The sequence below is a fragment of the Rhipicephalus microplus genome, chromosome 2, assembly GCF_043290135.1.
Source record: "Rhipicephalus microplus isolate Deutch F79 chromosome 2, USDA_Rmic, whole genome shotgun sequence".
NCBI classification, from domain to species: Eukaryota; Metazoa; Arthropoda; class Arachnida; order Ixodida; family Ixodidae; genus Rhipicephalus; species Rhipicephalus microplus.
This window is the reverse complement of record NC_134701.1, coordinates 159,779,876-159,803,340: the sequence shown is the minus strand read 5'-3', so window position 1 is coordinate 159,803,340 and position 23,465 is coordinate 159,779,876. Positions and strand designations below refer to the sequence as shown.

The following is a 23,465-nucleotide window of genomic DNA, read 5'->3' as shown; positions in this document are numbered from 1 at the left end:
AGTACATGATGCGTTCGTCTGTTACTGATAGATCGTGGAAAATCGAGTAGATACAGGAAATCAGCATTTTCATTAGCGACAAAATAACCAGGCTGCCCTCAAGTGTCAAGTCCACACTGCATATATGGATTGTGCAGACATTCTCTCGCGTATTTAGGACCTCCGCGTCGCGCCACGGCTTAGTATACCTTGAACTCCGCCTCCTTCACTTTCTCTCAATTTTTCTACACATATCGAGAGATCTCAACGAGTGCATGCTACAGTTCTGGCGTGCCGGTAAAATTGACGTCTGTGAGTGCGAAGATGTCATACCGAATTCTGCTCTAATTTTCGTCTTAGTTTAAGCCCCTAAGCTGCTGCGATGCAAAGCTTGAGAATGCACCTCCCAAGCCCGGCCACGACAACTGCATTTCGATGAAGACGAAATGGACAAACACCCTCGCACATGCTCAGATTCAAGTGCACGTTAAAAAAACTTGATTGGGTCGAAATTGATCAGAAGTTCCCCACTATGGCGAGCTTCATAAAAAAGTCGTCGTTTTGGCACAAATGCCAGGATATAATTCATTTTTAAACTATCAGTGTAATTTACTGTGTATCAGACTGTTATACGTGGAAATAAAAGCAATGGCAATCGTGTATAATTCAAAAGGTTTTAAGGTGGCTGATGGTCGGTGAAGGACTGCTGACATGATCACGCTCCACATTTGCAAACAAAGCCTAAGCTTGCATCTGAAGTATACTGCGTACATGCCAAGTAATTTCTCTGCCATGTCTATTTAGAAGAATGGCGGAAGAGCAAAGTCATCGCTCCGTCGTGCCTGTCTTGCCAGCAAACCAAATTCATAACCAAGCCCAGAAACATTGCAACGACATATGATATTCATTGTACTATGTACGGGCATTATACGTACGTTTATGCAGAAACACTGTTTCTTTTGGACACGACTTGCGACACTACGAGAAAACCCATGAACACTTCCTTCTCGAATTCCCAGTTTTCAGCACTTGCGGTTGCTAAAAAAAAAAGTTCCATCAGGCGCTGGTCAGGTCTGCCCGTATCAACGTGAGAGCAGCCCGCTGCGTGCTAGTCGCGTCTCACACTACTTTTAAAAAGTTTAACCAATCAGCTTGATCTTCCTCAAACTGCAGTCAGTGATTGCCCCCTTCTGAACGCTATTTAATCCCAGTATGGGAAACATTTAGGTAGTGGAATACTTTTCAACCAAGGTAAAATTCATTTACAAATATTTCGGTAGAAAGAAAGATCTTCGTTGATTTACAGACACCTCTGAAGCCACATACATGCTAATCAGTATAAGAAAGGAGATTAGCGACAAACGTTTTTACACCGCGACGATTACTTTTGCCTTATCTGCCAATACCATGACCACATATTTTCGGTGGCAGCATTCGTATGTGTGTGATATGAGATGATGCCATGTGATGTGATGTGACCTAGTGTACAGTTAATTGCTCCAATCGATTTCCCCTTGAAGTGGCTTGACGGGGGGGGGGGGTCCTTTTAAGGCGTAATCTGATACCCCTTGTATCTTTTTCTACGTGCGGTATTTACTAATCGTTGCACGACTATTAAAAGTAATCGTACGACAGGGCAATCACTCTTTTGCAAGTCTGCCAGCTATGCAAGGCTTTCAATGTTGGCTCTCTTTTCATGCTTGATATGACACGTTTTCAAGTCGTAAATACTTGGCCTTTGCTGAAAACCTCTACACAGTCGCCGTCACCCTTGCGGCTCATGTGGTTGAAAAGGCGTCCTTGTAATCCAAATGATTCTCCGATAGCAAAAGCGTCCGTTAGATCTTGATGCCCTTGGAGATAAACTTTCTTATAGTACTGATCATAGCTGCTTTAGAAGGAGCTCCCTTCTGACTGAATGCACGTGACTGTTGCTTGGCGACACTCGATAGGTACCTCATTCACAAGTGCCGAATGTCTGTATAGAGCGAACACTAATGTGTTGTGAACATTGGTGTTCTTTGAACACTCCTGAACGTTGCACGCCACTATCCATAGTGTAAAACCGAGGCTGACTCGCGCTTTTTTATAAATAGTCTTTTTTCTAGCTTGGCAAGATCTAACTAGTGCTCTTTATCGTGTTTTGATTCTTCCAGCTATAGTAAAGCTTAAAAGGGTACTGGTTTGGCCTAGAATCAGTAGATTCATGGTACAGTTGAATTTGGAGGTCCGAAATCAGCCGTCGGATATAGGCGCGTAGCTAAACATTTGTTTCGGGGGGAGGAGGGGCACCGCTTCGATTTCGGGAAGGGCACCCCCTTGAAGTTGTCATTTTTCGCTCTCTATATGCTATATATATGGCGAAAATTTTTCAGGGGAGAGGAACCATGGAATCTGTGTTCCACCCCCTAGCTACCATGATATCGCAGTCTGATGGATAACTGCGATAGCATGTATCTTTGCAGCTACCGCGAAAAGTGATCTTGCAACTTCAATGCGGCTGCGATGAACGGGAACAGATTATAATTGTGCCTCTTGTTGGAATATTTTTCGGTGTTGCATATTTGATATTGCCTTGTTTTCAGTGTGATGCGATAGTGACTGCATGAGTCCACTGATGGCTGTTCTTCGTAGATATTGCCACAGGCATGGAACAAGATTGGGTCATGCCACTATGTGGCTTGGTGAGTAACATGAGAGGAGGAGCACGATGAGGTCGTGTCTCTGGTGACTGGTTCGGCTCGACGTGCAGTTATCCTGTGGACAGAGATTGTTTTATTCGTAATCACGCGACAATATCAAGATGTTTCTCAGGCTACGCCACACATGTGCGCGCATAGGCGTGTCTTCCGCCTTCATGTTAAATTCATTTCAAATTTCGCGCTTGCATCTGTTTTCCCCCTGTCCCACGTGCTTGAAAAGGGGCGCAAGTAACTATACCGTAATAGTTAAGCTTTTGCTATGCTCGGATGATTTCTCGGATTTGGGGGCGCTGCGCGGTCGTATCACCGGCACATGCATGGGGTCCCTGATTTCGCACCCCCACCCTGGGCAACAAAGGATACTCCTTACCAAATCAGTGAGTCGGCCGAGCAAAGAAAGCGTGAAATAGCATCTGGGGCCATCGCGTGCTCGCTTTTGTGTGCGAGAAAGTGCCGGCATGTATAGCTGAATCCGAGCGATAGGGGTCACTTGGGAAGTAAAAACAGCACAAAAATATAGATAAGGACAGAGGAAGAGACAGACACCGCGCTGTCGACACCACGATATGGGTCACCGTGATAGGGTGGGAGTGGTTAGAAGATGAGAAAAGGCACCTAATTTCTGCAACCCGGTCGGGAGCACGGCGCAGTGCCTAAAGGTGCCATCAGCACTCGGTGTTCCCAGGTGGTCTCCCTCCCAAGTACTGACCGAGCCCAATGCTGTTTAGCTTCAGTGATTGGACGAGAACCGGCGTGTTCAGCATGGTATGGACGATGGCACACCGTGGTAGGGGTCAGCCATGCGCTAAGAGCGCCCAGCGTATGACTGAGTGGGTCTAAGTGAACATTGGTTATCGCTAAGATACCCCTGCGTTCGAAGTAATGGTCTACAAGCCAGTGAAAACCAGGAAAAATTGCTTGACATGTGGGGTTTAATGTCCCAAGACCATTATATGATTATGAGAGATGTCATAGTGGAGGGCTCCGGAAAGTTAGACCACCTGGGGTTCTTGAACGTGCACCCAAATCTGAGCACACGGGCCTACAACATTTCCGCCTTCATCGGAAATGCAGCCGACTCAGCCGTGATTTGAACCCGCGACCTGTGGGTCAGAAGCCGAGTACCTTAAACACTAGACCACCGTGGCGGCGAAACCTAAGAAAACAAAATGGCTCTATTATTGTCCTGAAGGAAAGAAATGTTTAAGGAATGAAGAACAGCGCTTAGAGATGGGACAAAGACACGAACTTCCGTCCCGTATTTTAGCGCAGTTCTCCTCTGGAAACCATCAAAAAACCAGCTCAAATGCGCACCCTACTGAAGCTGTGCAATGTCGCTGGTAAACGTGTCCACGGATAGCTAGCTGTTGCATGTTGCTGTGACAACGACAAGAGGCCTCTTTGACAGCAGTTGTCGCATTGCGCTAGATGTCCTACCCTCGCTCCTGAGGATCGCACGCCGCCCATGACGAGACAACCCCGTCGCTGCGGCGTCGCGCCGAACAAAGGAAATACGAGGCCCGCACGCGACAAGAGCGCTAACAGGCACCCGGGCAAGTGTCGACATGGCGCGCGCTGCCGTTGGCGCAAAGCCTTCGACACGGAGGACGCTATATAGCCGACGGACACTGATGCCTTTGATCCCTTCGTTCGTTGAGGTTGGCGGCGTCGGCCTTGGCGGCGGTCGTCGGCGAAGTCGCACGTCGAAGGCCCATGATTGGCCTACAAAAGAAGAACAAGAAGTCCCCGGGGGTGCACAACAATGCGAAGCTCGCTTTCCGTGATGATGCTATCAGCCACGTCAGCGCCGGGGGCGGGGTTTAGAACACTCGCCGAGGGGAATATTTGATCGGATTTGGCTATAGAACGGAGGCGACATTAGGTGAAAGCAGAGGGAACGGGGCAGAGATGAAAGACAGGGATGTGAACTAGCCTTGAAAAACTGGTAAGCTATCTTATGCACTTGCGAGAGGAATGAGGAGGAGTCGGGTAAATGGAGAGAGAGAAAGGAAGAGAGGCAGGAGAGCATGCACACACAAAGTTACACTCCCCGGACACAATAAGTGCCGATATATCTATTGTTTTACAACCACCGGCGCAAGTTTGTGTCCCGAAATAATTTTAGCAACGCTTACGTCGTCTGCAAGCCCAGTCACTTCCCCGGAAGCAACGGAGCAAAGTACACCAAAGTGGCTATCTCCCACTACAGTGAGGACACCTCAACAACAGGGTACAGGGAAAGAGTGGGAAAGTTTTATAACAGAAGGAGAGAGAGGTGATTCGAACAACCTTCTGTGGAGGGCATCCACACGCTCGCACATCCACCGATAACAAAGAGACAAAAGTCGAGATGGCAGAAAGTCGGATCAGTATAACAAGCCCGCACTTTCCTCCAGGTAATCATGTCCGATTTCCCAGCCAACGGGTGGACATACCTCAGTCAGATACAGTAACTACAAGTTGTCGTATCATAAATCTGAGTTTTTATATGGCATATCCAAGTATTGCAAATCTGCAATATGTCACCTGAGCATGCTTGATTGCGGTGGTGGTGAACAGTTTTATTCGAACCAGCGGTTCGAGGCGTGGGCCTATATAGGCCGCGTCTGGAGTGGTGGAGAGAGGTTGTCTTTCAGCTGCCTCCCGTGCTCGCTGGATAGCCCATATTTGATCTATCTAATCTTACCTGCTCATTTTAATTGTGATGAAAAATACATTTCACGAAAATGGAGATAGAAAAGAGAGCAAAGCGATCCCGCATCTTTCTCTAATGGCACTTCTTTTTCTCCTCTTTTCTGTATCCCACTTTTCACGAAGTGTGTACCTTGCGTCAAGGTCAGGCGTACCTAAACAACCTAAACACCCGCTCGCCCAATCTAGATAAGTCCATTTCAAATATATCACGCGGCAATTATTTGTAGGAGAAAATGTCGACCATTTGCATTGTTGGAAGTGTCATTAGCGAAGGCGTTGGGCAAACCGCTAAGCACGCTTACGAGTATTTGCGAATATCGGCTGCGAAGCTTATTTATTATTTCATTTTCTTAACGTCCAATAAATATTTCGAGTGAGTGCGACGGCGCTACAGCGGCATACGCCGCTCCCGACAACTATGTCTTCGGCGATAAGGCGCGAAGCAAATAGTAAAACGAAGGCATATACCATGAAGCAAGTAAACACAAAAGCAAAAGACAAGCAACGATCATGAATACATGCATGGTAGTCAGTTTCGGCCTGATAACCTCCTTTGATACCGCCCCTCTTACAATTCTGAGATCTACGCATGGCTTCATCTTGGGAACCCGGTCGTCCATTGGTGCCAGATCTTCCATGCAAGGAATTGTTGCCGGATCTACCAAGCATTTGGCTCGGTTTGCTTGCAAGAAGCTTCACATACAGGCACCGACCGCCACAGTTACAAGCCCGGAGGGGAAAAAATAAATCTTCGCGCAACGCTCTTCGCTTCGTGTGTGCGGTCTTAATGAAGTATACAAGGAAGAGTGCCAAACGACCGTACTTCCCAAGCGTCGTTTAATTAGTAGAGGCGCCAGCTCTTTGGAAGGGGTGTCAACTTATCCGCACACACATATAGCGAATTTAGTCATTTGAGTCGCGGCGCACGTTAAATAGAGGTGCATAACTTCCCAATATTCATCCCTCCACCCATGCACATAAGGAGGGGCCTCATGAAACTGCCACAATAGATTTATTATTATTATTATTATTATTATTATTATTATTATTATTATTATTATTATTATTATTATTATTATTATTTGATTTCATTTTGTGTACACAGCTACACAAACACTCACAGAAAAGAGGGACAGAGCAAGTTTATAACTGCCAGCTGGAGGAACGCGATGCCTACCTATATAGTCAATCAATGCAAAACAACCACAAACCTTCGGTTGGTTATCAACTGATGAGAGTCCTATCTAGTCATTTATATCCAGCCTTACTATCAGCCTGATTGTGATTCACGTTTATACTCACGTCTACTCACCGTAATTCCAAAGTCATGTCGTTCATACGCAATTTCTGTATTTGTTGATCAGAGGCAAAACTTCCCTAGTGGGGCGTCTTAATCCCCCCCCCCCCTCTCCGGCAACTCTTCCAGGAAAGTTATTGATAAATATATGGTATATGCTTTCATCTCTTTCAAGAAAAATGACCTTACTGGTTCGCAAGCCCTAATAACTCGTTTTCGAAGACGCAATGTCGAACGGCACCAAGAAGAGCACTGATTACGTGAGATATTGGTGTTAAAAAGCACTGACATCATGGTCGAAGAAGCTAATTCCAGGCTAATGGATTCATGAGTCGGCTCATTCGGTTTTTCTCAGACTCAAATTGAGCCGCCAGTCTGAATGAGTACGGGTGAGTAGCGGTTTGGTGAGTTTGAGTCCGAGTGAGCTAGGTTGGGGAAAAGTTTCGCGAGTGTTAGTCCGATTGAGTCCGGCTTACGAAAGTTTTCTTGAGTCGGAGTCCGAGTGAGTGCAAAGCTCGAAAGATGTTTCATTATCCAGAAATATTGTCGACCAATTGATGAGACTAACCTTTTCGTAGGTATACAAATCCTTTCAAGGTTTACAAACACAGCCCTTTGATGACTTCCGTTTTTTTTTCCACGGACGTGTTTTAGTAGCATTGGTGGAGCACAAGAGCTTTAGAAAATAGCCCGCTGATTATCTACAGTTTCCTTCCCATATTTGGCAAAATATATTCAAGAAATATTCCTTTCAGATACATAAAAATTGTAAAACATTCCCTTGTACTTTACGCACCTTTCTTTTATGTAAAAAGCGAAAGAGAGACTTTTTTCTTGCGCTTGAAAAGAAATTGAAAATGTGCTTTCAGATTTGGCGTTGGGAGCTGGTAAATGAGGTGACCGGAAGTTTTTTTTTTTTTTGGGGGGGGGGGGGGTACAACGCTTGTGACTTTAAAACCGTCCCTTTAATGACTTCTGGTTTTGTGCACCGATGTGCTTTAATAGCATTAGTGGATCACAAGAGCTTTAGAAAATAGCCCACTGATTTTTTACAGTTTCCTTCCCTTATTTGGCAAAACATATACAAATAAATGTTCTTTTGAGCTACATAAAAATTACAGAACATTTCCTTGTACTTTACGCACGTTTCTTTTACGTGAAACACGAAAGAGATGGTTTCCTTGCGCTCGAAAAGAAATTGAAAAAAAGTGCTTTCAACTTCGACGTTAGAAACTGGTAAGCGGGGTGGCCGGAAGTTTTTTTTTTTTTAGTACAACGCTTGTGACCTTGAAACCGTCTATAAGATTGAAGGACAGACAATGGACACCACCCTGTCAAATTATTGTTCTTATTTGTTTTGTTTTGTTTTACAGCTCTTCTCTCTGCAATGACCTTTATTGGCATAGAGCAAAGCACATTCCATTCGGCGAACCCCGGAAACCTTTACACTATAGTACGCGCATAACGAGGTACGAACATGGTGTTTAACTTCCGTATACGGTAGTTAAGGGGGGGCTTGCAACGCTTTCGCGTTGCTTACGCGTGAGCTCGTGTTTGTTCCGCAGTGTACGCTGACAAGCGTGCGCGACGCGCCGTGTACGCGCTTCCCATGGAGCTTCTCACTGTGACAGGTCACCCGGTTAAACCCACTCACTTGCGAAAGTGAGACGCGCGCCCGGGTCTCTTCGACACCGCGTCAGAACAGAAGCGTCCTCTCTGTATACGTATTCGCGCGGTGACGCTGTGAAAGAGATGGTGAGGGGGGAAAGAGGGGGGAGGATTGGTATGCTGTGTTGTATGCGACAGGACAAAAGCACCCGACAAATAATAAAAAAAAAGGAGTCACTCGCGTCGTTCCATTTCTCGCTAGGCGCTCCACCGTGTCGGAAGCTTCACTCACGACGGCGCCATGACTGCGTCCGCTGGTCGGGTAAACTTCCGGCCGGCGGAAAACATGAACGAGGACGTCCTTGTTTAGACGCGCAGGAATGCGTGTGAATGTCGCCCACAAAAGTGTTACACAGCTTCGAGGAAAAAAAAACACACAAGTGTCGCATTCGTGAGAAAGCAATAGAGGGCGGAGGTATGGGCAGTGACAAGAATGCTTCCGCGGTCACAATTTTTGGAGAAAAAAAATGCTGATGCAAGATTCCTAAAGTCTGGTGAACAGCTCGCAAATGTGTTGTCGGAAGCACGCAAAATAAGCGCGAACGCTAGACTATGCGCACTATTCTTCGTACAACGTTTTTCGTGCACCGCATCCTTGGCTCCTCGTTCTAACTTTCAAAGGTCATTGAAGCTACTGACGGAACACAGCTCTAAGTATACTGAACGGGCGTAAGAGCGCACGTTCAGTCAACTCCGTCGAGTTGTGTACCGATAGTTCGTATGTGAGTTTACATGTCGTGCCAACTATTGCCCCCCAACGCACATTATACTTGACTTGAAATAACAACTCTAATATCTTCGTGCCAGAATCATCGACGAGGTGTCAATGTCACTGAAACTCTGCACCCTACTATGCGCGCACTAACACGTTTAAATTCAGTTTCTTCTCCCATTCTGGCGGTGAATTGTAAACTTGCTTTCTGACCTCTTTTTTTTTGCTTGGTATTATCTGTGAATCTCTATGAAAACACTCCTGCCATATCGCTTATTGCACAGCCATTTGTACTGATAAATAAATAGGTAAATAACTAAATAAATAAATAACTAAATAACTAACTAAATAAATAAAGATCAATAAATAATTGTGAGCACGGGGAAAAGGCGAATTCACCTCCTGACAAACGTGATCCTCCCTAATTAGTATGCATCTACAAAGGCAAATGAGAGCATGGCATGATTTAGAAGAGCTTGGTCGTTGCTGGGACATTCATATGTATAGTCGCCACAAAAGTAACAAAAAAGCTTTTCATTAAGGCGTGTTTGAGCCATCGAGGTTTATGCGTAAGCAAAAAAACTTTTCTTCTCGACTCCATAACTTCAAGGAACATCACCCCATGGGTCGGCTTTATGCTCTCCAAGAGTAGAGTACCTAGTACTCTAAATCGTTAACCACTTTTCCTAAACACAATAGCTTACAGTCATGTTATTACTCAGATGGGCCTACAATTTCTTTTTTACTTGTTGATGTTTACTTTACTTCACAGATGTACACAAGACCTTGTTCTCGTTGTTTTGCAAACAACATATCGTTCGCTAACACCCGCAGGTTTTCAACATTTCTGCATGCAATATGGCGTTGTTCGTAATGCGAATTCCACATTTGATGTACCGTAATACGGTATAATGAACGTAGCCAGAAGTTTTTTTGGAGGGGGGGATGGAGGGGTTTACTATGTTTTATGTATGTTTGAACGTTCGTTTGTGTGCGTGCGTTCATATATTCGCAAGCAAATTGAAGAAAAATTGAGGGGGGTGGGGCGCGTGAACCTTCCTCCCCTAAACCCTTGGCTACGCACACGTACGGTATCTAATTGCGCGAATAAAGTCTATCATTGAGCACCTCTTACGGAATACTCTCCCGCTTGTAATGTAAGTCACTCACACTTGTAATGAAAGGCAACTGACAGGCCAGTTATTGTATATAGCGCGGATGGGAAGGCCACGGGATTATGTAGAAACGTTCAAAAAACGTTACCTTGATCTTTTCAGAGTTTCTTGAAGAGAACTGATTCCTTACGAAGCATATATTTTGTAGTAATATGTGTATATTATTGCGGATAACGTGCAAATAACTATTCAAGACCGTGTCCGTTAATCAGGGGCTAAACGGGTATCGCTTAAACAGTATAGTATTCAGACGTCTTATAGATACCAAACTGAGTTCACGCCAAGTTTCCCCGATACATAGAAGGGTTCAATAAGTTTAAATCGTACCTAAAGGGGCCCTGAAACTTTTTTTCAAGTAACCATGGAATGATTTCCCTGGAAGAGCTTATATGCTTACGAATTCAATGCCGCAGAAATATTAAAAATGCATCCAGTGTGAGTGGAGTTACAGAGGGTTGTCGCATGCTGCAATTGTGTTCTCAGGCTCTTCTCTCGTCCCGACGACCGCACTGGAAGCTAAGCTGGAAAGGATGGCAGGCGTAAAGAATATGCATTATGCGCACCTCCTGACCTTGAGCACTTTTTCCTTCTTTTTTAGATGCGGAAGCATCTTATACTCGCGCCTTGTAGTGCGCCGTCCGCACCGCTTCTCGAACATTCGACAGCTGACGCGCGCGCATGCGCCGTCGCCCACTCTTCCACCATCTGTGCATCCCTTCCTCCTCTACACACCGCGCGCGCTTCACTCCTCCACCATCTGTGCACCCTTCCTCCTCTACACACCGCGTTCGACATCTACAATTCTCCCGATTCTCCAGTGGACGCGCATGTGGCGTCGCGCTTCGAGAACATTCAACAGCTGACAGTGCATGCGCCGTCGTGCTGTATATATACTCAAGGTCGGCGCTCGCTCGCTCAGTTGCCGCTCGTCGGTTGGTTTGTACGGCGCGTCAACGTCCAAGGTCGCGGTGAAATGAATTCCAACGAATCCACAAACACAATGATCGACGTCCCTTCGACCAGCGCCGCCCTTTCGCATACGTGTGTACGTGTTCACTCATTTAACACCCCCTCCTACAACCACGTTAACCAATTTAGCCATCGACCCAAGTAAGTCGCAATTTAACACCCCATTTCACAACCACGTTAACCAATTTAGCCATCGACCCAAGTAAGTCGCACTTTAACACCCCGTTAACCAATTATATGCTCCGCATCCTCCTCAGTGTTCCCCCGAGGGAAGCTGCGGGCAATTTTTTTTCTTCGAACACGCCGTGCCTTTTTTTGTGTGTGTGTGATCGCGCGCGCACGCGTGGACAAGTCAAAGGCAGAGCACGTCATGTTCAACTCAACCAATGACTGATAGATGAGCTTTCTGCGAGTGATTTTTGAGCGTCTTCCGTCATTTGTCGAGAGAAGCGAAAGCAATTTTCAGCTGATTTTGATAATTTCTTCAGGATTCCAGGCCGTGTGCCGCGCTATAATATTTGGCTCGCGTATTGTTGGGAGCCTCTACTACCGATCAGAAGCGTTTTCTGGCCATGCTCAAAAAGTGTTGCAGGGCCCTTTCAAAGAAGCCTGAACCCCTACATTGAAAACCTTATAAACGTTCTGGACTGAGGCAGATGCCTCTTGGAAATCTATTACCAAGATAATTTTTAAGCCGAGAGCATATCACGCCTAAAGTGACCGTCGGCCTCGGTGTCAACAAGAGGGATGCGAAAAATCATCGTGTGATGACGTCATCGTCTGACGTTAAATAATGTCACACGTCTCCATAACTTGCAATAGTGAGGTGACGTGACAAGATACCGTCAACACTTCACTTCGTGGTTTGTTGAAAGTCGGGCCGATGACGTAAAGTGCAGAATGCTTCCACCGAGTGCCATTCCGAAGGCCATTGCAAAACAATGACGATAGTTATAGCGCGAGAACAAAACGACGACACAGAGACAAGAAAGACACGAAAGACTTCTTGTCTCTGTGTCGTCGTTTTGTTCTCGCGCTATAACTATCGTCATGCCATACAAACTAGCCCAAGCTGCCACACTTCTAAGCCATTGCAAAACTGCATTGGGAGAAAAAAGCCTTCAGGTGTGGGTTAAAGGGACCATGACAACAAATTTTTGATCATGATCTGTGTTCTGTCGGTTAATCCTTGAGCATTCACAATCAATTGGGCTAAGTTCTGGCGCATTCAGTTGTGGACTTAATTTGTTCTTGAAAATTTTTAGGAACGCGCGAGCAACCTGAGGGGGCGGCAAGATTGCCTCACTCGTTAGCCGTGACGTAAGAAGCAGCGGGCTGTGAGAACGTCTGCATTCCTGCGAACTGTAATATTGCTCCGTCTACAACTGTGCGTGAAGTCGAGATATTTGCGGCCTTGGACTGGAATTGAATGATTTCGCACCGGCTGAAAATGTGCTGGAAGACGACGGCACCACTCCTTCCTTTACGTGACGGCACAGGCACATGCAGGTGACTTCTAGGACCTTATGTGCCCTCAAATACGCTTTTACAGTCCGCTTTTCATATCTGTATAAGCACAATAGACCCTGTACTTCTAGTTCTCGCTGAAAACCACAAATTGTTGGGTGATTCATGCAGTGGCCTCTTTAACCCTTTCAGACGCCACCTATGGAGAACTGTCTGTAAATACGTCGAACCACTACAACGTTACTTCAGGGCACCCACTATTCTATTGCGACAAGAATAATGAGGGAATATTTGTTTAGTTTATGAGTGCTGTAGTAACTCATCATAATCAAATTGTAATTAAGTATATCTTTACCCTGAATTCATTGATGATTACTTTTGACATAAAGAGGATAAAATCTCAGGGTAGGAGTATAGTACAAATTTATTTTCGGATGTGTCCGTTTTGAGCGAAGAAAAATTCTGCTTTTCACATTGCTCGCAGGAAGTGGCACGTCGCAAGACTCGTCGAACGTGGTAGTGCCTTCAGAAAAATGATGGCATATGTATCTGCACACTGCAAAATGTAGTTAAATGAAGATAAAGCTATTATGCAGGAGGTCCAATTCCTTCCAGGTACGATGTATCTTGCTCTTCCCTAGCCGATACTCGATGTTTATAGCTAAAACGAGTGGTGTACAAAATTGTGTACATTGCGTCTCAAAGTGTTAATGCAGTTCACTGAGAAGCAAGACGAACAAAAAAGAAGGCTCTCGTCTTCGAGTCATCTTAATGCAAATGTATAAAATAGCGCGTCACATTTAAGGATCTGTAGTTCGCGGCGTTGATGCATTTCAGTGTTTTCCAGCTAATTTTCACCCACCAGAACTTCCTCTACCCAGGAAGAGAGGTGTAGGACGTGACTGCGGCACCGTAAAATTTTTCTGCTGGGCGAGTCGTTTGACTTCGTCGAACGGTTGTTTTACGGTAAACAGGAAAGCAAGGCCATGCGAAAGAAGCACCCAACCTCTCGCTTCCGGCCTCTTTTTCATGCTAACGTAGATATCCAACAACTGTCACTCCATTCCTGTTGGGCTCCATTCTTATTTGGTTCCTCTCGGAAACGCACTATTCTGATCAAAGTTTGCGAGCAACTTTTCCGACTAGAACCGATTCTTTCGAGTCAAGTTAGAGTTAAGGTCTTGCACTGAATAGTAGGCAGAAGGGATGCACTCCTTCAGACGTACTGTACGGGGACTCAATTTACGTCAGCCAATATGACAGCTTGCTGTTGGAATTCGCCAGCTGACGTCAAATGACAGCCGGTGGTTGTTTCACCACACTTCTGGTTTAGTAGAGAGTGTTTCGACGTAGCGATTTGCTTGTGAGCTTCACGCGTAGTTTAGACTGCAATATTCACGCCTATTATGCAATATTCTGCTGCATCAGCGGTGCACAGCTTCCCTGTTAAAAACATGCACCCCACCGCGTTGGTCTAGTTGCTAAGACACTCGGCTGCTAACCCACAGGTCACGGGGTCGAATCCCAGTCACGGCAGCCGCATTTCCGATGGAGGTGAAAATGCTTGAGGTGCGTACGTGTGCTTAGCTTTAGGTGCACGTTAAGGAACTCCAGGTGGTCGAAATTTCCGCAGCTTTCCACTACGGCGCTTCTCAGTCGTATGGTGGTTTGGGGACGTTAGACCCAATAATAATTATTATTACGTTAAAAAAATGGGCTCGCAACATTTTATCCAACGGCATCCCTTCGGCGCGAACCAAGCCGTGCATGTGTCTTTCATTCAAATATCCGGAGCACTCGTCCGTGGCGGAGAATATGGGCGACGCGATGAACAACGAGGAAAGCGGGTGTATTTTATATGCATAATGATGATATCTGGAGTTTTATGTACCAGAACCACGATATGATTATGAAAGACGGCGTAGGAGAGGGCTTATGAAATTTCGACCATATGGTGTTCTTTAAAGTGCGTGGACATCGCAGAGCACTGCACGGGACTTTAATTTCGTCTCCATCGAAATGCGACCACCGGGGTCGGGGTCAGACCCGCGATCTTTGGGTTAGCAGCCGAGTAGCTTTGCCAGCCGCTTTATTGATTTATAAGCGGGGTTTAACGTCCCAAAACCACCATATGAATATGAGAGACGCCGTAGTGGAGGGCTCCAGAAATTCCGACCACCTAGGGTTCTTTAACGTGCACCCAAATCTGAGCACACGGGCCTACAACATTTCCGCCTCCATCGGAAATGCAGCCGCCGCAGCCGGGACTCGATCCCGCGACCTGCGGGTCAGCAGCCGAGTACCTTAGCCGCTAGACCACCGCGGTGGGGCTAGCCAGCCACTTCACCATGACGGCAGACAATTCTTCCATATTATGCAAGAGGCGTGTATATATATATATATATATATATATATATATATATATATATATATATATATATATATATATATATATATATATATATATATATTGAAAAAGGGTTTATTGACGACTGTTGCGACGGTGGTCCTACGAAGAAACACGATCGTGCAAGAGCAATGGTCAAGCAGATGCCGGCGATGATCAGCACGAGCCGAGCGAGCGAAGCCCAGCACCCAGTACCCAAGCGGTGGCGATGTTGCTTGCCAATGACGCTCTTTCTTCTTCACAATTTGCCCCCGCCGAAAAAGAGCCATCCTGGCGACCTAAGAGTCTGGAGGCAGAGGGCTATAATATGGCTTAAGGCGGGCGACGTGGACGATGTCACGTCCACGCCGGCGCATGTCGTCAGATGGGGAAAGTGGCTCGATGAGAAAATTCACCGGCGAGGTTTGCTCCAAAACGCGGTATGGGCCCTCGTACTTTGGAACGAGTTTTGAGGAAATGCTTGGGGTTTGGTAAGGAACAGCCAGCCATACAAGTGATCCCGGGGAATAGCTGGGGCTTTGTGAAGAGTCGACGTTGTTTTCTTTCTGGCGCTGTTGTTCTCGAGACGTAAAGGTGCGTGCGAGTTCACGGCACTCTTCCGCATTTCGGGCAGCTTCGGACACAGATGGGCATTCGGATGCGTCAGGACGGTATGGAAGGAGAGTATCGATGGTGTGGGATGGTTCGCGTCCATAAAGAAGAAAGAAAGGTGAAAATCCAGTGGTAGACTGTGCCGCGGTGTTATATGCGAACGTAATGAATGGAAGAATGCGATCCCAGTTAGTATGATCGGATGTCACATACATGGCGAGCATATCGCCAAGGGTGCGGTTAAATCTTTCCGTGAGCCCGTTAGTCTGCGGGTGGTATGCCGTGGTCTTGCGATGAACAACATGGCATTCAGAAAGCAGAGACGTGACGACTTCTGATAGGAAGGCTCGACCTCGATCGCTTAGTAGTTCTCGAGGTGCACCATGTCGTAATATGAAGCGATGAAGGATGAAGGATGCTACGTCCCGCGCAGTGGCACTTGGAAGGGCGGCGGTCTCAGCGTAGCGTGTTAAATGGTCCACAGCGACTATAATCCACCGATTTTCATCTGATGTTGTCGGTAGAGGGCCATAAAGATCAATTTCGATCCGATCGAAAGGTTTGGCAGGGCACGGAAGCGGTTGAAGCGCACCGGACGAGTGGAAAGGCGGTGATTTGCGACGTTGAAAGTCAGGACAGCCCATAACGAATTTTCGAACGAAATTATACATTGCGCGCCAGTAGAAGCGATGGCGAATGCGTTCGTAAGTTTTGAAAACTCCGGCATGACCACATTGGGGATCGTCGTGAAAGGAGGCGCAGATTTGTGATCGCAAGCTGCGCGGGACAACCAAGAGCCACTTACGACCTTCGGGGGCGTAGTTGCGTCGGTGTAGTAGCCGATCACGATTGGCGAAATGAGCAGCTTGACGTCGGAGAGATCGTGGTACCGCGGTGGTTGACGATCCAGAGAGACAGTCAAAAAGGGAAGCGATCCACGGGTCCTTGTGTTGTTCACTGGTAAAGGAGTCGAGGTCGAGAGATGCGATGGAGATACCAGTGGTTCCGCAGGCCGAGTCGGGAGGTAAAGGCGAACGCGACAGGGCGTCGGCGTCAGAATGCTTGCGTCCGCTGCGATAGATGACACGAATGTCATACTCCTGGATTTGCAGTGCCCACCGAGCTAGGCAGCCAGAAGGGTCTTTCAATGTGGCGAGCCAACAAAGTGCATGGTGGTCTGTTACCAGGTCGAATGGGCGACCGTACAAATAAGGGCGGAACTTGCGAAGCGCCCACACTAGCGCCAAGCACTCTTTTTCAGTGACGCTGTAATTGGCCTCAGCTTAAGTAAGTGTGCGACTCGCATAAGCGACGACGTATTCGGAGTAGCCCGGCTTGCGTTGGGCGAGGACGGCGCCTAGACCAACCCCACTAGCGTCTGTGTGAACTTCTGTTGCAGCTGTTGGGTCGAAATGCCGAAGAATTAGAGGAGATGTTAGCAGACTACGGAGCGTGGCAAACGCGACGTCGCAGTCAGAAGACCAGGATGAAAGGTCTGCATCACCGCGTAGGAGGTTGGTCAGTGGTGACATGAACGATGCAAAATTTCGCACGAAGCGCCGGAAGTACGAGCATAGTCCGACAAAACTGCGTAATTCTTTCAGTGTAGTAGGTTTAGGGAACTCAGCGACTGCTCGCAGTTTTGCAGGGTCGGGTCGAACACCATGCTTGGAGACGATGTGCCCTAAGATGGACAGCTCTCGCGCGGCGAAGCGGCACTTTTTAAGGTTCAGTTGGAGCCCAGCGTTGGTTAAACACGTCAGAACCAGTTGGAGCCGAAGCAGATGCGTAGGAAAATCGGGAGAGAAAACGACAATGTCGTCGAGGTAGCATAGACACACAGAATACTTCAGTCCACGCAGTGTGTTGTCCATGAGCCGTTCAAACGTGGCAGGAGCATTACAAAGACCAAATGGCATTACGTTAAATTCGTACAGGCCATCTGGTGTAATGAACGCAGTTTTCTGGCGATCAGCTTCTGCCATAGGAACCTGCCAGTATCCAGATCGTAAGTCTAAGGAGGAGAAGAATTCGGCTCCTTGTAGGCTGTCAAGGGCGTCGTCTATGCGCGGTAATGGATAGACGTCTTTCCGCGTCACCTTGTTTAATCACCGGTAGTCGACGCAAAATCGAATCGATCCATCTTTTTTTCGAACTAGAACGACAGGAGATACCCAAGGACTGTGCGATGGTCGAATAACGCGACGGCGTAGCATCTCTTCGACCTGGTCGTTGATGACGTGACGTTCTGCAGCAGAGACACGGTATGGTCTTTGACGCAATGGCTGGTGCGAACCGGTGTCAATGTGTTGGTGCACTGCGGAAGTCCGACCCAATTGCGGCTGAGGAACGTCGAATGAATTCGCGAAGTGCTGGAGGAGATTAAGAAGCTCGGCGCGTTCATGGGCACTTAAGGTGTCGGCGATGGAACTCGAGAAGGTGTCACTCGATGAGCACTCCAGTGGGGAAAGAGCATGAAGTTCGGTCGAGGCGCTACTGCACGATTCGTCTGGCATGTTAAGGAATAAAGAGGAATCGAGGTACTCCACTCGACCGAGACATTCGCCGGCAAGTAGCGTAAGCGGTGCAGAAAGGGGGTTGTGGACGAAAATATTGCTTCGGCCCGCAGTGACGTCGAGTGTAGCGAAAGGCAAGGAAACGGCTCTGCGGCTCATGAAAATGTCGGAAGGTGTAAACATTACTGTAGCATCGTTATAGTCATCGCAGCAAACCGGGACAACGGCAAGAGAGGCTGAAGGAATTTCAGTGTCCTCACGCACGACAAGTTTTGGCGACCGCTCAAGGGTTTCGTGCAAAGGTTCGTCACACAGGTGCGAAAATTGAACTTCAGCGCGTGCGCAGTCGATGATGGCATGATGATTTGACAGAAAGTCCCACCCGAGGATAACGTCATGCGAGCACACCGAAAGGACGATGAACTCGACAACGTACATAGAACCTTGGATGAATATGCGGGCCGTACAGGAGGCAAGAGGTCGAACTTGTTGTGCGCTAGCTGTACGAAGCGATAGTCCAGAGAGCGGCGTGGTCACTTTGCGTAGGGAGCGGTAGAGCTGGGCGGCTATAACAGAAACGGCAGCACCTGTGTCGACGAGGGCAAAGGTAGAAACACCATCGACAGATATAGCGACGACGTTAGCTGGTGAAGTGCGAGGACTTGAGCATTTCGATGACGGCGCAGTTCTTGCCTCTGGAACTGCGGCGTTCAGTTTTCCCGGTTGGAGGAAGCGGGTCTAGGACGCATTGGGGACAGTGATCGCCGGCGAGGAGATGGGGAGCGGGGAGAGTGAGTTTGAGGCTGGTGTGACCGAGACTCAGGAAAGTTAGTGTATCCATACTGCGGTGAGGGATAGGGAGCAGGTATGTGCATGGGCTCTGGGTCATACGGTAACGGCCGAGTAGCGTCGTGGAGTGGTTGGAAGCGACGGCGACAATATCGTGCCACGTGTCCTGGAGTACCGCAGACGTAGCAGATCGGTCGATTGTCAGGGGTGCGCCAGGAATTGCTGACTCGTGGTGCGGCCCAAGGTGTCGAAAATGGGGCGGAGTGGGGAGCGACTGAAGACATGGGTGGCAAATGCTGCTGGCGGGGTCTGCTACGTACCACCTGGCCATACGTAAGAGACGCGGCCACGGGCTGCATAGCCAGCGCATGGGCAACAGGCATGGCCACAGGCTGCTGGTGGGCAGCGACGGGAACAGCCTGAGCTACCTCTTCGGCAATAACGTCGCGGAGTGGTGAGGGCAGACGAGAGGACGGCGGCTGCTGCGTGAAGGGAATCAACGACAGTTGCCGAGCTACTTCTTCACGCACAAAGTCTTTAATCTCTTGCAGGGTTGGTGAGTGGTCGGGAACAGAAGTGAGACTGGAGAGCGAGTCGGCGTGTGAGGAAAATGGCCGAGTCAGGGCGCGCTGCTTGCTCAACTCTTCGAAACTTTGACACAAAGTGACAAGTTCCGCAACGGTGGCAGGATTACGGGCCAGGAGCAGCTGATATGCACCGTCATTTATCCCTTTGAGGATGTGTTGAATCTTCTCCGACTCGGGCATGGTGGTGTTTACACGGTTGCAAAGACCATAATGTCTTCGATGTAGCTGGTGAAAGATTCCGTTGGCTTTTGTGCGCGAGTCCGCAAGCGTTGTTCGGCTCTGGACTTGCGGACTGCGGGTCGGCCAAAAACGTCAGCAAACAAGGTTTTAAAGATGGACCACGTCGTGATGTCGTTTTTGTGGTTGTTATACCACATTTCGGCCACATCAGTGAAATAAAAGATGACGTAAGTCAAGTTGTCCGCGTCATCCCACTTGTTGTTTGCGCTCACCAGTTCATAGTTAGCGAACCAGTCTTCCACGTCGGTCTCATCAGCTCCGCTAAAGACCTTGGGCTTTCGCAAACGAAGAACGCCGGGGTTGCTGGGGGATGGAGTGGAAGAGCCAGGTTGCGCGTTGTTGGTAGCCATGATGGGAGGTAGCGTTCGGTTGCGCAGCTCTAGGTTCAGGCGACGGCGAATGGCAGCACCCAGGTTCAGGCGACGGGGAATGTCAGCACCTTCCACCAATTGAAAAAGGGTTTATTGACGACTGTTGCGACGGTGGTCCTACGAAGAAACACGATCGTGCAAGAGCAACGGTCAAGCAGATGCCGGCGATGATCAGCACGAGCCGAGTGAGCGAAGCCCAGCACCCAGTATACCCAAGCGGTGGCGATGTTGCTTGCCAACGACGCTCTTTCTTCTTCACAATATATATATATATATATATATATATATATATATATATATATATATATATAAACACAGGCACTACGTTTTAAAAATAAATGCGTAGTTGCGCGGATGCTACAAGTATTTAACGTGCAACCTATATATAAAAAAACACAGGCCTCGAAAATTTTCAATATCGCAACCTGCGAGTCAACAGTCACACGCTTAACCACGAGATCACTACGCGGGTGGCAGTTACGGTGAAAATGGCGACAGAACTTTCCAAAACTGGAACACACATGTTCAAATAGCAACAATATGTTGAATCTCATCACCTTAGTCATATCCATTCGATTGCATCAATCCTGTTGAAAACGACAACAGAACTTGGCACGAGAACAACAGATTTTTTTCTTTTTTATTCACAAGATTTCCCTTATTTACTACAGCATTCTGTTGGGCACAAACATGTTTTCTCGTTACAAAAAAAGTAAATGTTGCTGTATTTGTCTTGTTACAACAAAAAGCTGTAGCACTATATGTATACTGCAATTGTTTGTAGTACCAAGGAAAAAAATGTTACAAAAGTCTCTGGATAGTCGCAGCGTAAATCTTCCTGGAATAAAAAAATTACGCCATATCCACGAAGTGAATGATGATGACGGAGCTTGCTACGGATGTTAAATCTGGTAAACCGTGAGTCCTCCGTACATTTACTTAACCCTCATACAAGGACGTGCCCTATCAAAGGCAGCGAAAAGTTTAGAACGTTAAATACAAACAATCATTGCTATTATTGTACCAAAAGTTCGCTGCAGTACCTCCTTCTCCCCCCCCCCCCCCTTTGTCTGCGAAAATCAGCGAATTTGACCGGAAGTCGAAGGCGCCCCCTGCCTTGGAACGGTGTTACGTCTCGCGTTGGAGCTTGGCCAGAGTGCCCTCTCGTGCAAGAGACGCACGCGTCGCGTTCAAACCTTGTTGTTCGCTCCGTACGGAGCGTGGCTACTACGGCGGAATGGGCGGACAAGGCTCGAGCATAACAAGCAAACTATCTCCTCTTTACTTCCGTCGCTTACTGTCCCTGCGCCTCGCTCTCTTCTTCCTCTCTCTGTATATACATTTTAATACTACCCTTTTAATTCCTCCTTACACAATCCCTTGTGAGCTACTGTTGAGGTGACGCACTCTGATGCAGACAGTTACGGGGCTCACTTTCCTTTTCTTTTCCTTTTGAGAATCACATAAGAAAAAAGCAGCAAACTTACACCCCAAAGCACCTGTTTCGCAAGCTTATACCGCATTTGCGATGTCAAAAAAGACATTGGAAGCAGAATGCGACCCTAGATAAGCATCGTTTCCGAGCATCGTGCATGTGCTCTGGCGCGTTGTGAAAGCTTTACTGCGCTCTTTGAAGAATTGCGCACGCTCAAGCTCTGTGTGCAGCGTTTGATGCAACATATAATATAGGCTAAAAGGCGGGCGTAAACACGAAACATGCTGCACTTTTCCCAGCTCGGTGTAGTATCAGTATGGTGAAAAAATGTATCCTTGGATGTAAGTCACTCAGCCTTGTTGGGATGTAAAGAACGTTGTTACCCATAAAAATTGAAGCGAACTAAAACTATATCTCGCTTTATTGAAATAAGTTGAGTCAACGCCGGTTTGTTAATAAACTTCCCTGTTTTACACGAGCATGCACCTTGTAAATGACATGCTTTTCTTGCTTTCAGCGGGATTGCTCAGTGCTCTCCCATGGTTAAGTACGAAGTATTCGAAATGGTTGAACATTTTTTCTAAACATTCTAAAACCACTTACTTTCTATTACGGGACGGCTTTATGCTCTCCCATAAAGTACCCTGTACTCTAAGTTGTTATCCACTTTTTCTACCCCCCCCCCCCCCCCCTATTTATAAACCTCTGCGAAAAATCCTGGGATGACTCTATGCTCTCCCATATACAATAATAGAGTGCCAAGTACTCTAAATCGTTAACCATTTTTACCAAGCACACAGGTTGTTCTCCCATGTCGACAAATTGCATGACATTTGCTTTGGAAGTTGCCCCGCTGATGCTGTAATTTTGGTCAACCCGGCCTCAGCAAACATGAGGCCCATGGGACAGCTTTATGCTCTCCAGTAGTAAAGTAAGTACTCTAAGTCATTAACCTCTTTTTCTAAAGGTGTGCTGAAAACATACATCGCCAACACCTTCTTTTATAGTGCAGTACTGGCAGTACCAAAGTGACACGATAATGAAAAAATTCGACAGATCCCACGTACCTGGTAATCGACGTTATGCGAAGCATGCGGAGGGAAGGTAACCGTGTTTCAATTTTTTTTATTGACCACTACGTCATGAAATGGCGCTAATGCATGTAGAAGTGTTGCCAAGAGCGATGGAGGCGAAAATGTTGTAGGCCCGTGTGCTCAGATTTGGGTGCACGTTAAAGAACCCCAGGTGGACGATATTTCGGGAGCCCTCCGCTACGGCGTCTCTCATGAACATATATTGGTTTTGCGACGTTAAACCCCACATATAAATCAAGTGTTGCCAAGGGTTCCTGATGTTTATATAACCAGGTGTTTGCACATGCACAACGATGCCAACTGGAACATGCGTACTAGCAACGCCAGAAGCTGATGTGAAGCGCTGATGCTTACGAGGACACTGGCCCTGGACCCTACTACATAAATAAACTTCAATGCATGGCACAATTGACGTTAACCTGACGTGACGGCTCTAGCTAAGGAGTACGTATGTAATGTTTATAAAATTGGGCAGGCAGCACTGCAACCAATTGTGAAGTTTCACAAATTAGCGTCTATTTAAAAGTAGTTCCTGGACCTGGCGTTGTTCTGTGGTAAAATGCTTCGATGCCACACATAATGCTGAGGTTCAGTTCCAGCTGGGACCCTGACTTTTATTGTTTGCATATGTCTGGTCGATGCTACCAATGTTGGATATTAACGCTCGCGCGTTAAAAGGCACTCATGTGTGTTCTCGTCGTTCCTTAGCAGATACAAAGTGTCCATCACTTGTGGCACATACCCGCATACTAGCGACACATACCCGTCCGTT

At 47.2% G+C, this 23,465-nt stretch overlaps 1 protein-coding gene and 1 pseudogene across 4 annotated transcripts in view; one reads left to right on the top strand and one right to left on the bottom strand.

The window, feature by feature from the left end:
* Positions 1-23,465, top strand: part of LOC119170642 (uncharacterized) — a 314,953-nt gene that overhangs the window by 74,739 nt on the left and 216,749 nt on the right. The gene's annotated exons all lie outside the window — the stretch shown is intronic.
* LOC119170905 (5S ribosomal RNA) lies at positions 3,342-3,460 on the bottom strand (annotated as a pseudogene).